General features: G+C 37.6%; 1 protein-coding gene across 1 annotated transcript in view; it reads right to left on the reverse strand.

Moving 5' to 3' along the window:
- Window positions 1–14385, reverse strand: part of Ccdc102b (coiled-coil domain containing 102B) — a 280080-nt gene that overhangs the window by 197897 nt on the left and 67798 nt on the right. The gene's annotated exons all lie outside the window — the stretch shown is intronic.

Genomic DNA, 14385 nt, shown 5'->3' on the forward strand with positions numbered 1-14385 from the left:
GCATATGTTGGGGATATTTTTAAGCTTATAAAATAATTTAGGTTTTTACATAAGAAAGTTAAAGCCTTCAACAGAAGGCTTTCTTCTATTTTAAAACTGATTTTGACTGTAGGTTCGGATCACTCTTTTATTGTTTTTAGAATCGTGCTTTCTATAGTCACGTCACAGGAATATATGCTAATGATAGGTCTTCTTACATTTCTATTGTATATGGAAAAAAGTATTCCTCGATACTTGTACACATATTATGGGTTTACTACTTCTTACCCTTTATACTCCCCTGAGGATTTTAGAATTTCATTCTTATTTACTATTTGTTACAAATTAGTTATATCTTCTTTCCAAAACTTGGTATGAATGAAGAAAGCGATACCCTGTCTCAGATTGATTATCAGATAATATATTAATAACAAAAATTTAAAATATAATTTATTTTAAAAATAATAGTATGATGCTGCTGAACATTTAATGTTTGTGTGTGATTTGTATAATATCACACTTCTCTTCAAGTGAAGACCCATCTACTCCTGACAATGGCTTCAACACACAATATGGCACTATGGGCTATGATATGTCATCTATGAAAACTATTATACTGATCCTTGATATATAAATGGGAATAAATTTTTTGAAATTAGTTTAATGATACATTTCAAATGTCACAAAAATATGCATAGTCTTAGATGCATTTCCTCATTCATTCAGAAATTTATTCAGGAGACCTAATTTAAAGAATTATATAGGAAGGAAACAGGTTCTTTTCAAGGTCAACTATAGTAATGAATAACAGAAACATGTATTTATATTCATATAAATGTGGCACCTTTTAATTTTTGAAATAGTGTGAAAAGTCTTCAATGAAAAGTTTACTTTCCACTTTCCTCTTTCCAAATCCCCCACACAGGCCAATTCTAACATCTTAACAGAGAACATGGTACATAGTCTGTCTGAATGTTGTAAAGAAAAACTTACAGATGCTCTATGCAGTATACTAAATTGTAGGTATTTTGTTATATATTTTTAACTTACTGAACTTACACAGTACCTTAGATTATCCTTTGCATAGTTTTCAATAATATGGAACATTCCACATGGAAGTAAAAATTTCCTAGAAATACCCGTGATCCCAGAAAGCAATTTGTGGATATCATTTATAGATGACATTCACTTGACATTGAGTTTCCCCAGAATCCTCAAAACACTGTTCTACTCCTTCTTATTTAATTCAATTCTCTCTTATATTTCTTAGGTTATTTTGTGAACTAGAAAGAGATTACCATAAATGGTATTTTTTTGAGATTTTGTATGTATTAAAGTGCTTTGTTCTATATTTTATTGGATATTAGATGCAAACAGAATTCTAAGATGTAAATCATTTTCCTTCAGAGTTTTGAAAATTTAGTTCCATTGTTTACAGTTTCTGTAACTTCCAGTCTTCCTCTATAGAAGGTCAAGCATAATCACTGGCTGGCTCCATAAGAGGAAGAAAGGGATCAGTGGTTGAAAACTTCTTGAACACATTTTCAACCAATGCTATTCAATCCTACCTTAGTCCTGCTATTTCCTATTCCTGTTACTCTGCAGTTTTGAAGAGAAAGTACAGGGACATGTCTATGCTCAATTTGCTGCATGTAAAGGATTAATGTTCTTTGGCTTCTCTTGAAAATGAGGCAATCCCTTTATCAGGCTTGTAAGATTAACAATTAGCTTTTTGTACTAGATAGAAAGGAAAACCCTAAAATAAAATACATGCTTGAAATAATGGTGAGATTCTGGGTTTACTAAGGAACTAAATCGAATAAATGGATTAAATGTGTCATTCATTTACCCAATTTATATCTAATGTTACCATAGACCACTTTCGATTCTAGAAATAAATCAATGAATAGAGTAGAAAGAATCAATCTGCTTAAATGCAGGGCTTGATGTGAGGAGAACAACAACAGGATATTTCACCACCAGTTGCCACTGTCTTGGCTCATTTCTCCACCAGCATTTGGAGCTTGAAGATTAAGCAAATGAGAACAATCAAACTTGCTTAGGAGAAGGATCATGTAAATAAAGTCATGGCCCAAAGAAATGCTGGAATGTTCTGGAACTGGTCATTTGCTTTCTTTTGTGTCACAATACAGGAATTTACAATATTTGTGTGACAAAATTTTTTTGTTTATTTGCATTTTTTTTTTCAAATGCCTCTAATTCAAATTTTATAAAGTGAAGAATGCAAAGTCCATTCTTGCAGTGCAAATTATGATTGGTTCTTTCAGGACACTTAATGATTTTTATTACTGAAATAATAATGTGGTTAAAGGTTTTTAAAATTATTTTTTGAAAAATGAAGTTTTCCCATAATCACACATTGCCTCCTTATGTATTCACAGCATAGAAGACATCTCTCTCTCTCTCTCTCTCTCTCTATATATATATATATATATATATATATATATATATATATATATCATTGCTTAGTATCCTAGGATAGAAAAATTATGTTTCTAAGAATAAGCAAATAAATTAATTACAAAACTATAAGATAAATTAATACTTAAAATGTTTATTTAATTTTTGGTGGTATAAAGTAGTGTCTCATGGTGGTCAAAGTAGTGTTGTTTAATTTTAACTCAGCCATTTGCCTTGGGCATGTCACTTTATGACTCTGTTTCCTGCTGTCACAGTTTTTTTTAAATGTATATGATACAGTCTATAATACAATTCTCTAAAGAGAATGAATAAATATGTATATATATACATATATTCATACATACATATGACAGTGGGAGGGAGGCAGGAAGAAGAAGGGGAGGAAGGAAGGTGAGAGAGAGAGAGAAATAATGAATTGGCTTACAAAATTTGGAGACTATGAAGATTTCTGTAGCCATCAAGCTGGATATTTCATAATATTTGATGTTTCAGACTGTGCTAGTCAGCTTTCATTGCTGTGACCAAAATATCCAGTAAGAACAGCATGGAATTCTTTACATGTCTCAGCATTAAAAGAGAATAAAATCATGGCATTACAGGTAAATATATGGAGTTGGAGAATATCATGCTAAGCGAAGTAATCCAATCCCCCAAAAACAAAGGCCAAATGCTTCTCTGATTTGTGAATGTGATCCCTAATGGAGGTGGGGGCAGCATGGGAGGAATGGAGGAAGTTTGGACAGGGCAAAGGGGTGGGAGGGGAAAGGAAGGGGCACAGGTAGGAAAGATGGTGGAATGAGATGGAGAGCATTACCCTAAGTACATGTATGAAGACACGAATGGTGTGACTCTACTTTGTGTACAACCAGAAAAATGAAAAATTGTGCTCTCTCTGTGTGCTATGAATTGAAGTGCATTCTGCTGTTATGCATAACAAAACTTAAAATAAATAAATGAATTTTTACAAAAAGAACAGCATGGAGGAGGAAAAGCGTATTGGGGGCTTACAGTTTCATTAGTTCAGTCCGTGGTCGGCTTACTCCATTGCTCTGAGCCTGAGGGGAGGAAGAACGTCATGGCAGAAGGGTGTGGGGAGGAAAACTGCTCAGGTCCTGTCCATCAGGCAGCAGAATGACGGATGGAGACTCCAGGAACAAAATATAAACCTTAAAACCCACCCCCAGCACCTAACTCCTCCAGCCATGCCCCACCTACCTACAGTCACCACACACTTGATCCATTAAAATTATTAACTCATGAAATGGATTGATCCACTGACAAGGTTACAGCTCCATAACCTAATCATTTCACCTATGAATATTCCATCCTGAACAGAGAAGCTTTGGGGGAAGACCTCATATCCAAACCATAACACACCCCACGTCTGAACATTCAAAGATTGATGCCCCAGCTCCCGCAGTCCTGGCCACGTTCTCAGTCTTCAGTTTAGTGTTTTTTTTTTTTTTGTTTTGTTTTTTTTTTTTAGGTCTTCAATTGATTGGAAAAGACTCACCCACATTAGGGAGGGTAATCTGCTCTACTCAGTCCATCAATGAAATGTCCATCTCATCCACAGCACACACACACACACACACACACACACACACACACACTCACACACACACATACTCAGACCAGTGTTTCCTCAAAAGACTGGGAACAAATTGGCTCCTGAAGTTCACCATCACATCACCTCATAAGATTGATGTGCTGGGTAATGAGATCTGAAGGGTGAGGTACTCACTCACAAGACACCTAGAACCATAAAGCCTCCATGAAATTTACTATAAATACCCACTGATGATAGTCAATCTGAAGAAAAACAGATTTTAATAGTTACTTATGCACCTCCCATTACTTTTCAGCATTTACTGCAGAAGTATATCTATTATGTAGCTTTTCTTCCTTTCCCTTTTGGCCTGAGTTTTCCCCTCTGTCCCCTTTCATGTCCAAATGGTGTCCTCCACTCATTGGTTGATAAAAGTTTTCAGAAGAATAATTGTTTTGATATATCACTGCTCTTATTTATTTCCGTAGCTAAGCAATTTCTATTGTAGAGATTTCTAGAAAGACTGAAATCAGAGACTCAATTTTTTTCTCTTTTCTATGATATTTGAATCATTGCTAAACACACAGAAAAAAAAATCCCTTGGGCTATAATACTCCATTCCAGAACAGCTGTTTTGAACTTGAACAAATCAATATTAAAAATGAAAACCAATATTGTGTATCACTGTTAAAAATAATTGTTCCAAAAGCCACCCCATCTGTACGTACCACAATGAAAAATAAATCAAAGTTTTACTGATTCATAAATGTATAGAAATTATCTAATTAACAACTTTCTGCACTGCTTTAAATATTTAAAATACAGAAGGATTTCTAGTAGTATTTGAGAGAAAAATCTTACTCTATTAAAGAAGTATCAAATTCAATGAGATGTAGAGACCACGGAATTTATTCAATTAACCACTGAAAGTAGAGTTATTGTATGAAAATGAGGCTTATCTTTATTACTTACTTGTCTACTTGTTAGTTTTTTGATATTCTTATCCCTAAAACATTACCCTTATCTATCCATATTAAAAACAACCTCAGTCTCTCAGGCTGCTGTAACAAAATACCATAAACTTGGCACTTTATAAGAACAGAAGATTAACAAGTGCAAGATTGAGATGCAGTGTGCATGGTGTCCAATGAGGGCCTGATTTCTGTTGCATGGATGGTAGTTTCTCCCTGAAAGCTAACAAGGTAGATGAGAAGAGCTAGCTCTCTGGAGAGTTCTTTATAAGGGCACTATTCTCATTCTTGAGGACCCTACCCTAATGACCTAATTACCTCCAAAAGGCCTATCCCTAACTGCTTCACCTTGGGGTTAGGAATTCAGGGTATGAATGGGCGGGGGGGGGGCACAAACATTCAAATCATGATGATGACCAATGGATGCAGTCAACTACAGAAGACATCAAACCACATTCCAAATGAATCTAGAAAGCAATATCCTCCCTCCATTTTGACTTTCCCCCCTAACCTCATAAAGGTTAAAATAGAAGGCTCCCTTCCTTTATTATCTGCTTTATCTTTTCCTCATCCATTCAATGAGCATTTGTTGAGCACCTTTTACAGGTTAAACATCCCTAATCTGAAAAATCCAAAGTCTGAAATTCTTCATAACCTGAAACTTTTTGAGACCACAGTGGAAAATTCCACACCATTAAATTTATTTCATGATAAAATTATTTTTAAAATTATATAAACTTACTTTTAGGCTTTGGATATAAGGTATATATGAAATATAAATTTAATTATCATGCTTAGGCTCAGATTCCATCCCCAAGGTGTATATATATATATATATATATATATATATATATATATATAGAGAGAGAGAGAGAGAGAGAGAGAGAGAGAGAGATTTTTCCCCTAACATTTGAAAAAAAAATCTGGAGTTAAAAACATTTCTGGTCCAAAGCATTTTGAATTTAAAAATACTCGCCAGTATAATCCAGGAACTATTGCAGAATGAAGGTAAGAATTCTAGCATCTAAAGTGACAGAACTTTTTATGTCCTGTTTTTATTAACTTGGGATTTTGGCAAAAGAAAACAAGTGCAATTGCCTGTTTGGTTTAAGGCCCATATTATCAGAAGTTCTGTTTGTATGAAAATATGTTTCCCAAGGGAAATGTTTTTGAGAATAACAATGGGAAAGTTCTGAATCAATTTCCTCTAAAATACGACAGAATATTTATTTTACTAGGACTTTGTGTCATTGTCAAACACAACTGTACTCTAATGGTTTTAGTAAATTGGTTTTGAATTCAAAGCTTTGGGAGGAATGGGTGGCAATGAGGACAGGGAAATGTAGAGGGCCTCTTGGTGCACATGTGTCTTGTCTGACTGTGGCCCCGTAACAGGCATGACTCGTACTGTGTGCCCTCAAACACGCATTGTGACCAGAAACACGCAGAGAGGGTGAGACCTGCAGGGCATCGCTGGGCAGGTCTTGTGGAGGAAGGTCTTCTGTGGAAGGCATCGAGAATTGTACCAGATGCCCTGGGGTGGGCACTACCATGTGCAGGACTTTGAAGAGAAGTGGACTAACCTAAGAAAACCTATTATTTTAAACAGTTTGAACTAATGTAATCCCTTCTATTCCCATCACGTCATCCAGCAGAAGCAAGTAAAAAAAAAAGAAAAAACATAACTGCTATTGTCAATAAACCTCAGATTGTAATTAAGTAAGTAAATTTAGCTAGAGACCTTTCCCACAATCCTGGCTCACAAAGAATGGCTACTTCTTTTTTTTTTTTTTAATTTTAGTACTGAGGACTGAATTCAGAGGCACTAGACCACTGAGCCACATCCCCAGCCCTATTTTGATTTTATTTAGAGACAGGGTCTCACTGAGTTGCTTAGCGCCTCTCTTTTGCTGAGGCTGGCTTTGAACTCGAGATCCTCTTGCCTCAGCCTCCTGAGCCTCTGGGATTACAGGCCTGTGCATCACCACACCTGGCCAAGAATGACCACTCCTGATGGAATGTCTGAAAAAAGAAGTTTTAAAGACTTTAATGCACTCCATATGGTTCACAACTTTTCTTGAAAGAAATGTGTCATTCAAGACATCTGATATTTCCTGGATAAATTATCACACAGGGTTTCACCCAGTATTCAAGTTTGTATCTATCAGATTTTAGTGAATGCAGGATAAGTGATAGTCTCAGCCTTGGACAACTACAGTATTGAGGCTTGTGTGTACCTAGTGCCCAGAAGTGGATCCATCTGTGACAGTGTGACTTTCAGTTTCACCAGGCTGTTGTTTTGCTCTAAGGGTCTACTTGTACCAAATTTCCTTTTGTAGATTTTGTTCCCTGCGTTCTGTCAATATGAACTCGGAATGTTTAAGTCCGTAGTATCACTAACAGGCTTCTGAATGAACCTCTTACAAATGACAGTATCATGTGTCAAAACTGTAGAATCATTTCTGACACATTCATAGTGTTCTCAGCAACCTAAATCTCTTTGCTAAAATGTGTATATCAGTAAGAGGAATCAAGGTATGAGAGATGTACATCAATTCAGATCAACACCTACTGTGACTATCTCAGAAAATTAAAGTATAATGATACCAGAGTTCTGATCATATAATACCTTTTTAGTCAAAGATGATATTATTTAACCATATCAGTAAATAAAATCTCCAGTGTATCATCTCTGACTCTGACTAGGCCAATCCTCCGACTCCCAGGCCCATCTGGTGTGTAGCTTCAGTAAAGTGGGAAAGGTGCCCTTAGGACTTAGAGGAATACCACGTCCCTCCCTGAAGGCAGTGCTCTGAGGGCAGGACCATTTCTACCACACTCTTGAACGGCTAGATCCTAACACATTGGGTACTCTACAATATTTGAAGTATTAAAGAGAGAGTTCATAATTTAAGAAAACATTTTTTAAGATTTTTTTCATTTTTAACACAAAATAAAAACATTTTTCTGCCTTCAGCATTTTTCTTCAGCTTAAACTAAAAACAGTGTGTTCTTCGGATTTTCAAAGTATTCCTCACGTCAACATTTCCTAACATCTACAGTAGTCCAAGAGGGCGAGGAAGGGCTTTTTGTTTCACCATCAGTACTCAAAGTGCCGGCCTTTCGTAGTGTTGATTTCCTACTGACCTGCAGTCTCACTGTCTCATTGGCTACCCTCCGTCACAGGCCTGCCTTTGTACCTCACTGTATGAAGGCAGTTCAGCTTTCACAGCTGAATGTCTCTGTGCTTGTATAAATCTCTCTACCTTACCTATCAGACCTGACACACCACTTTCCCTCTGGCTTGTTTGTGTATCCACCTGTGGCCACCCTGCATCCCGAAGACCTCCGTACTTGATACCAAACCACTCTAGGGAGTCCTCACTGCTTGATCGCAGTACCAAACACATGGAAGATGTTGGAGAAGTAGTTGTTGAATAAATGACTGAATAAGACCATGGATGAATGAGAATGCACCTAGTTATTTTCGATGCTGATGTTTGGGGTGTTTTTTTTTTTATGTCTCTGTTGCTGCATTTTGTCTATGTACATAGAAAGGCACTCTTGTGGAGAAAATCCCCTTTCAAAGACCTGATCAGTAATACAATATTACTGGATGTGAAAAACAAAATAATGTAGCCAAAGGTTTATGTCTTCTCTTGCATAAGCAAAATAAAGAAGACTACTTTTATAATCACAAGTTAAATTTAACATCTTACCTATTTGAGTATTTTGTTTCCAATTTGGAAGCAGCATTTTAAAAGGGGATAACTACAGACATTTTGAAAGTGAGGAAAAAATGATGCATTTGGTACCTTCAATTTATATCATACTGCATTCATTTAGGATTGAGAAGAAAAGAAACCATTTTAATAACATTTTATTGTACTATGTGAAAAGACTTAAATACAAAGTATCAGACAAAATGTACCACGGAGAGATCACTCAAGGAGAGCCCACTGTGCGTGATTCATTAACATCTCAGAACAGGCATCTGAAACAAGGAATTGTACCTTAGGTTCTTTCCAGTTCAAGACATTCATAGTCTTTGTCCAAAAAATTCTCAAAGATTAGCCTATGGATCAACACATAACCTATGCATGGAGGATTGTATATGAATCTGGCTTGGGAAAAAAATAATATCAGGAGAGTGTATTTGGCACCCAAAACTGCAGGAATTGCACTTGCTGTAAGACAGTACCTTTACACTCAGAATAGCCTACAATTAAGTGGAGGGTAAACACAGGGAGGTGGAAGCATTCTGACAAGATTATGTATAATGTTACTAATATCTCAGAATCTGGATAGTCTGGCCAATGTAGAATATACTAAATGAAATGTGAATGGAAAGAGAGACATATTTATTGAGTACTTACTACATGTTGTGTCCCACTTTTACTTATTACATATAAGAATCAATTCATCTTTTAGATAAGCTGTTAACACCAGTTTGCAAACAAACTCATAAGCAAACAATCTCAGACGACCTGTATAATTACTGAGAAGCCAAACACTAGATACTGTTAAGATAAAAACTTAGACCTGGATCTCTTGGATCCTGGAATGGTAAGAAAATGTGGGAGACATATTTTCAGAAAAGTACATGAAAAGGTGGAACTTGGCATACATTTGGAAGAGGACTAGGGTGTTTGAAATGAATTTTCGTTCTGAGATAATTGCCGATTCACAGGCATTTGCAAGGTATACAGGTAAATCCATGTGTCTCTTCCCCTGTTTTCCCCGGTGATGATACCTTGCAACTCCAGCACACACCACAACCCAACATGGACAAGGCAGTCAAAAGGCAGAGGGTTTCCATCCCCATAAAGGGTCACATCGGCCACTCCTACACGCCTGCCTCCCTGGTAACCACAAATCTATCTCCGTTTCTAAATTTGTTGCTTCAAAAATTGTTCTGTAAATAAAATCACAGACTATGCAGTCTTTGGGACTAACAATCCCCACTCAGTGTACTTCTCTGGAGGCTCTTGGAGATGGTTCAGGAATGGGGAGTTCACTTTGATCTATTGCTGAAGAATATTCAGCTACGGTTTGTTTGATTTTTCACTCATTGAAGGTCTTAAGTGTGGTTTCCAGGTCTTGGAATTTACAAATTAAATCCGTATACACATTCACCTGCAGTTTCCTGTGAATCTGAGTTTCTTTCCTAAGAACGTAAATGCCCAGGTGTTCTCTGCTTCATCATAGGATAGTTGTTATGCCAAACTCTTCTCCACTGCGCTCTCGTCAGTTCACGCTCCCCTAACAATAGATGAGTGGCCTGTGGCTTTGCTTCTTCACTGGTGCGCAGGGCTGTGGCTATTTTACTCTAATTTTAGCCACTCTGTAGTTACATCTCATGGTCGTTCTGTCTGAATTTTCTCGATGACACATTTTCACGTGCTGATTTGCTAGAGTCACGTTCCGTTTGCTCTCCGGGTATCCTCAAGAACGTTTCTTCAGGCACTGCGTGTTCAGTTGGCGGGCCTTTTACACTTGAACACTGGCATGCTGCTTCTGCCTTGACCTCCGGGGTTTCTGGTGGGACGTGTGATGCCTGCTGACTGCTCGTCCCTGCAGTGGGACAAGGCTTGGCCATGATGAGGTCAGGACGTTCCCCCCAGCTTCCCTTGAGCTTGACTACCATGTGGCTTGATGATGGGTGTCTTTGGATTTATGCTCCTTGGAGTCTGCTGAGCTTCTGGGCTGTAATTTTGACCCTTTCCCTAAATTTCACTCATCTTTTCAGTACTCTCCCGCCCAGTGCTACTTCTCTGATAATGACCACCAAGGATATATAAACAGATTTTTTGTTATATGTTCCCCATGTCCCTGAGGATGCATTTTTTTTTTTTGTAGCCAACTTCCTTCTGTTGTTCAGACAGGATCATTTCTACTAGTCTGCCTTCAAGTTCATTGATTCTCTTTTGTCTCCTCCATTCTTAATTTTAAAATTTTCAGTGTGCTCTTTGCGCCTAAGTTTTCCACTGTTTCTTTGATTATGTCTTCCATGTATTTGCTTCAACTTTCAATTTATTTACTAAAAGGCTTACCATTTTTTTAAGAAATGTATTTAACTCCCAGCTGCTTACTGAGTGTTGTCTAAAATTCTTGCCAAATAATTAAACATTGTTGCCATTTCAGGGGTGGCATCTGTTGATTGATTGCTTTGAGATAGGATGAGTAACATTCAATTTGTAACATTCAATGAGTAACATTGATTATGTTGTGTATATGTGGGGTATTATGTCACAAAACTGGACCCTATAGAAAAGTCCCACTGATAACCCCTGGAAGATGAGGGTTGACTTGCCACTTGGCCTCCCTGAGGCCCAACTCAGAGTCTCCTTTCACTGCTGGGCCATGACAGCAGTTTTTTTCTGCCTGCTGGACCTCATCCAGATAGTTCTGCATGGGGTTTCCTCGGACACCACCAGAGCTTGGGGGGCCTCGTTACTGCCAGCTAGCAATGACAGTCCAATTTAGTTACCTTTTTTGTGGCCATGACCAAATAACCTAACAAGAACAACATCGAGGAGGAAAGGTTTACTTTGGCTCGTGGTTTCAAAGGTTCATCCCATGGTTAGCTGACTCCAAAGCTCCGGGTCTGAAGCAAGGCAGAACATCATGGCAGGAGGGTGACAGAAGAGATCACCTCAGAACATGACAGCCAGGACACAGAGAGAGCTCCTCTACCCAAGGACAAAATAGAGACCCCCAAAGGCACACTCCCAATGACCTACTTCCTCCAGACACACCCTACCTACATACAGTTACCAACCAATTAATCTATTTCAGTGGATTAATCCACTCCATAAATTAGGTTAAGTATCTCATAATCTCATCACTTCACCTCTGGAAATTCTAGCATGTCTCCCACATGAGATTTTGGAGGACACCTCATCTAAACCATCACAATCCTCCCAAGGAGGATTGGGGAACTTCTTACCACCTGACCAGGATGAAATGATGTCCTCCCCTCTCAGCATCTTCTAGCAGGAGTGGAGGTGGGAGGTGGGGCTCTTTTTTTTTTTTTTTCCCCCGTGAGTTTGGTTGGATTCAAGCATTACTCTCCTCAAACTTTTGCCTTCATCTTCCCAGGTCCTTTGCAAAAGCAAACCGACTTAGGTTACATTTTCATTATGGCTTTTGTTTCTTCATCTGTCTCTACCTATTGGTCTTCCCAGACGGCCAACATCTTTGTAGTGTAGCCCAAGGAAAACCCCAGGAGCACACCAGACTGCCAGTTGTTTCCCAGGTTGCCTAGGTGGAAAGCCTCTGCTCTTTTACTGAGTCTTTAAGGTTTGCTTTGTGAATAATAGAGTTTTAGATATACTTAGTGAAAATGTAAATTGATGTAATGTTTCTAATGGAGCATTTGGCAGAGTGTATAAAAGATTTCAAAAATAAACATCCTCTTGACCAAGCCATTCTACTTCGAGGAATTTAAGCCATTTTTAAATGTATTTATTTGCATGAGGCTACTTATTACAGTCTTGATTGTATATCTAAAAGCAAGAACCCATTTTTAAAAAATGGTTTATATTTTAATAAAATTGATATAGTTACACAATTTTATGTGAACATAAAAAAGTGTGATTTTAAGAAACCATATACATATATATATATTGTATATCTATTTATACATATATAAGCAAATACATTAATATGTATATTTTTTTTTTACTTCTCTATACCTTCTAATTATTTCTATAATAAACATTCTTAGATATGGAAATGTTTAAAATAAAACAATTGGATATGATCATCCTAAAATAATCACATCATTTTTCAAAAGATTTATTATAATTAACTTCTTTGGGCTAAAGTTGTTAACTTTTAAAAAATATTGCAAATTTTATTTACATTTGATCCTCTTTAATGCATACTCTTGAAGTTTTATGTGTTTAGGAGAAAATATTAGCCAAACACAGATCTGGCAGATCACTGTTAAACAAAATACACAAAGAACTCTTAAAGCCCAATCATAAGAAAATAAACAAGCTTACTTAAGAGTTGACAAAAGATATGAACACAAAACCCATCACAGATGACAAGATAACAAACAGGCATAGGAACAAACATCAGTATCCCACATGACTAGGAAACTTTAGACTATAATCTCAACAACATGCCCCTGCAAAACCACTAGAATTTCCAAAATCCAAGCATCAAATTCTGGTGACAATGTGGAGCAAATGCAAAGTGCTTCAGCCACTTTGGAAGACAGTTTGTCAGTCTCTTACAAAACTGAACCTCTAATTACCATATGATTCAGCAATAGACATCCTTGGTATTAATGCAAAGGAGTTGAAACTTATTTCCAATTGAAAACTTGCAGAAAAAAATTTTATAGGAGCTTTATGTATAGTAGAAAAAATAGGAAAGCAATAGAGATATTTTTCAAAAGAGATAAACAAAACGTGGTATATCTAGACAATGTGATATTATTCACCACTAAAGAGAAATGAACTATCAAGCCACCAAAAAAGGATGTCAATGAACCTTCAATAGATATTGCTCAGTTGAAGAAGTTCATCGGAAAATACAACACACTATATGATTCTAACCGCAGGATATTCTGGAAAAGGCAAGTATGGAGACAAAGCAAAGATCAGTGGTCATCAGGGTTTCAGGGGAGGGAGGGATAAGGTGTGGAACATACAGGAGTTTTAGGATAGATGCTTGGGATTAGACATTTGCCAAAACCTACAGAATGTACAACACATCGTGAAACCTAATGCAAACCCTGGACTCAGTTGATAATGCGTCGGCGTTGGCTCATCGATTTTACTGAGCACCATAATCCTGAGAGATGTTGTACAGAGAGGGGTGAATATATAAACTCTATTTCCTGCCAATTTTTGCAGTGAAACTAAAACTGCTCTTTAAAAACATTACACACGCTCGCGTGTATGCACCCACGCCCCTGGTTTTGAGGAGAGCTGCAGGAAGCAGTCTGACAGGTCTCCCTCCTCTGTTTCTGGTGTTAGCTGCATGTCCAGCAGTGCTTTATCAAAGGTGCTCTTGAGAGCGCAGAGCCCAGGGAAAGTGGCAGCTCTCCTGAGGATTGGATGTCTCTTAGAAACAAAAGGCACAAGAGCCATCCTTCTCTCCTTTGACTGAAAAGCGGTTGTTTTCAATAGTCACCTTCTCATCTGGATCTGTTGGTGCATATTCCTGGTCCCAACACCTGCCAGGCGTCTTGAGGAGGAGGGGTGAAGGACACCCCAGCAGCAGGGAGAGGCAGTGCAGGCAAGACCTGAAGCCCCCACTTTCCAGAACAGCTGGGCTGAGTACCAAAGTACAAGAACTCTTCTCCACCAAGTTTTCCCCAGGCACATTTTTGTTTTTAAAGCCCCTATGTAATGACTGTGACTAATATCACTCCCATCTCTGTAAACTCAGACACAGAGGGGCTTAAGGAATTCAACAAAATAATCA

The sequence above is a fragment of the Urocitellus parryii genome, chromosome 13 (assembly GCF_045843805.1).
Source record: "Urocitellus parryii isolate mUroPar1 chromosome 13, mUroPar1.hap1, whole genome shotgun sequence".
Taxonomy (NCBI): domain Eukaryota; kingdom Metazoa; phylum Chordata; class Mammalia; order Rodentia; family Sciuridae; genus Urocitellus; species Urocitellus parryii.